Raw genomic sequence first — 3,952 nt, 5'->3', positions numbered from 1 at the left:
GTGTTTCTACAGTGATTGCACCAATTTGTATTCCCACTAACAGTGCACAAGCGTTCCTTTTTCTCTACATCCTCATTTTTTTAAGGCTTTCCAAAAGTTTTCAATGTTCAGTCAAGGTTAAGAACCACTAACCCGGAATAATTAGATAATTAGATAATTGTTATAGATTACTGAAAAAGGGCAAAAGGTGTCATTTGCATGTAAAATGAAATCTTTTCACACACTTTATAAAGTGTATATATATATAAATATATATATATTTATATAGTTGACCTTAAAAATATGTATGTGCACACACACACACACACACACACACATATATAAATGGATACAAATATATCATAGAACAAACAATTATTTCCCTGTCCCCATGCCCCAGCCAACCTGCAAAATAAAACCTTTTCCCCCTCAGAAATATTCAGAGAAAACATGTACATTTTTCTGTTTCTCACTCTTACCATCACAGGAAGTGTTACTTATCTGACTGGTAAGCTTTTAATCACTCTCCAGATTTACCTCCCTGCCCTCCCACGGCATTATATTTCTCTGAATATGTTCTCAATCCCATGCTTGTCTGAGGTGAAGAGGACATTTTCATCTTAAATGAATAAATTATTATATATGACTCTCCATCACTCACCCACGCATGCACACTGGAACGTGACAGAAGGAGGTATACAAAGGGGAGATATTAAGTCTGAGTTTATGCAAAAGTAGTGGGGCCACCAAAAGAAAGAGGTGACACGGTGGAAGGAGAGGTGACATTGGATTACTTTGGATTATTTTGAGTTTGAGATATTGGAAGGCAGTTGGAAATGAGGACTTGCACTCCAGGAAGTGGGCCAAGATCGAGGATTCCACTTGGAATCCAGGCCCGGAGCCATGATGAATAAAATTATGGTTAAAGTTAGGACAGTAATAAAACATATTTCAAATGCATACTACTTAATTACTTAGAACTGGCATCTATCAATAATGGTAACAGAAGGAGCGCCTGGGTGGCTCAGTCGGTTAAGCATCCGACTTGGGCTCAGGTCATGATCTCGTGGTTTGTGAGTTCGAGCCCCGCATTGGGCTGTGTGCTGACGGCTCAGAGCCTGGAGCCTGCTTCAGATTCTGTGTCTCCCTATGTCTCTGCTCCTCCCTTGTTCATGCTCTGTCTCTCTCTCTCAAAGATAAATAAACATCAAAAAAAAAATGTTTTTGAATAACAATGGTAACGGAACAACTCAACATTCAAAAAAGTTATAGCCCGGGAAAGTTGTCACAAAGTTTGAGAACGTCATTGTAAGCATATAATTTTCTTTATAAAATACAGGAGCCTAACAAAATATCTGTTATTCTTTCACGATTTTACTGATGAATATTTCATGAGTCTAGTGTACCTAACTGAATAGCTCTATTTTGTTTCCAGACATATTTCTATTATTTAATCACATACACCACAAGACACCACAACTTTTAATATCCCATTTTTCAATTAATCCATAAGTTGACTACCTATAAAATGGTTTTTCTGGCTAAGTGAGTCCTATACCTATAAGAATCATGACAATCAAAAGTTAAATCTCACCAAACTTAGAGATTATTCCATAACTCATACCTTGGTGACTTACTTTGGGCAAGGAGAGAAGGCAGAGATTATTAATATTAAATGTGGGGGTTGTTACATGGCTCAGTTGGTTAAGCATCAGACTCTTGGTTTTGGTTCAGGTCCTGATCTCATGGTTTGTGAGTTGGAACCCTGCCTCGGGCTCTGCTCTGACAGCAAGGAGCCTGCTTGAGATTTTCTGTCTCCCTCTCTCTCTGACCCTTCCCTGCTCGTTTGAGCACTCTCTCTCTCATAAATAAATAAACATTAAATATATATATTTATGTATATAATATTTATATTAATCATATATACAATATATTAATTAAATATATAATATTTATTATATTTATATATAATGTTATATATATATATAACTGTAAATTCCAAGGATTTATTACATAAATTCTCCACGTGCTAAGATTTTATATATAATAAATTCTCCACCTGCTAGGATTTTTTTTTAGTTTTAGATGGCTGAATCTCTGATAATATTTTTTATACGAATAGAAGTCTACTTTTTAGTCAAAACCGATTGCTCTCATTCTGGAAAAATGTTAAGAGTTCGGTAATAAAATTCAGTGTAGCCTTAACTGTTTTGGTAATCCAATACATAATTATTAAGTGTCTGTTATGTTTCAAGAGTGATGGATATAACAAAGAAGAAGAATAAAATGTCATTCTCACCCTCAAAATCTAGAAGGCATTATTGTAGTATACTATGGACTTCAGACTGTTTGACGTAAGTTCAAATCCTCACTCTAAAAATTTGTGGTCATGCAACCATCTTCGTATAACCTCTCAAAGTCAGGTTTTCATGTATAAAATTCAGTTCAACATATAGAGTTTTAGAACATCCCAAGAAAGAGAGAGTGTCATAGTGGTCATGAGGTCAACGTATAGCCCATCCTGGGTCAGAAGCCTTGTGAGTCAGAATCCATTAGGGAACCCTCGATGCCAGAAAACCACGATCTGTTCTCTAGCTATTTGGTTAATATAGGTAAAATCCTTGGATCGGAGGGATTAAGGATGACTACAGTTTAAATAATTCCATGCAACGTATTTCAGAGAATATTGAGGAAACCAATTCCTTCCGGTACAGAAGCCCATTTTATCTACTGCTTATGAACTAACGCTTTCTGTCATTTTTCATATCTGGCATTTCTGACCTCTGAGTCTTTTTTTTAAATTTTTTTTTCAACCTTTTTTATTTATTTTTGGGACAGAGAGAGACAGAGCATGAACGGGGGAGGGGCAGAGAGAGAGGGAGACACAGAATCGGAAACAGGCTCCGAGCCATCAGCCCAGAGCCTGACGCGGGGCTCGAACTCACGGACCGCGAGATCGTGACCTGGCTGAAGTCCGACGCTTAACCGACTGCGCCACCCAGGCGCCCCTGACCTCTGAGTCTTATGAGAATTTCACAGGTAGTTGGGCTCTCTCCTCAGTTATTTCCCTATGAATATTCTAGACGTCACTTTCTTCTACTTTGTTTCATCAGTGATGATATCTCTATCTTCCACGAATTGACTGATTTTTTTTTCCTTATCTGTTAGAACTCACTTCTTTTTTGTTATTGTTTGAGACTTTTACATTTTTATTCCTTTAATATAATTTTAGTGTAACTTTAGAAAAAACAGGAGATCAAAATTTACGTTTTATACATTGCATTCAACAGGAAATTTCTATGAACCTTGTTTAAACGTAAGATTTATTTTCTTTAATGGCATAACCTTGAATTATTTTGACATAGAATTTATTTCCGTGCCTTAAATATAATTATCAGCTTGGAACTCCTCTGCATGATCCATGTTTTAACTCAGTTTGATGCTCATATTATAAAACATAGAAAAGAAGGAATAGGTCCAAGGGAATTTTTACCTAGGTGAAAAAGGTATTAACTAGGTAAATACGATGCATTTCAAGATGAGAAGTCTATCAGTTATTTCTATCACATCCATTATAAAATCCCTCGTTTTCAGGTACCGGGGTGGCTCAATCGGTTAAGTGTCTGACTCCTGATTTCAGCTCAAGTCATGACCTCATAGTCATGAGATCAAGCCCTGCGTTGGGATTGGTGCTTTCAGTACGGGGCCTTCTTACGATTCTCTCTCTCCCTCTCTCTCTGCCCCTCCCCTGCTCATGCTTTCCCTCTCTCTCAAAATAAATAAACATTTTTTTAAATCATTCTTTTTCTTTGTCCTCCCTTCCAAATTGCTATTCCACTTTGGAGAAAATGCTGACTGGTCACAGAATTTCTGCCAGAGAATATATGTCTGAACTAAAAGAGGAAGTAGTTTATAGAAGAAAAAATGGCAGGAGGTCATCCGTGGTAATATCAAAAGTGAAAACTATTCCAAA

The sequence above is a fragment of the Prionailurus bengalensis genome, chromosome B4, assembly GCF_016509475.1.
Source record: "Prionailurus bengalensis isolate Pbe53 chromosome B4, Fcat_Pben_1.1_paternal_pri, whole genome shotgun sequence".
In the NCBI taxonomy this organism is placed as follows: Eukaryota; Metazoa; Chordata; class Mammalia; order Carnivora; family Felidae; genus Prionailurus; species Prionailurus bengalensis.
Note: the sequence above shows the minus strand (reverse complement) of the source record.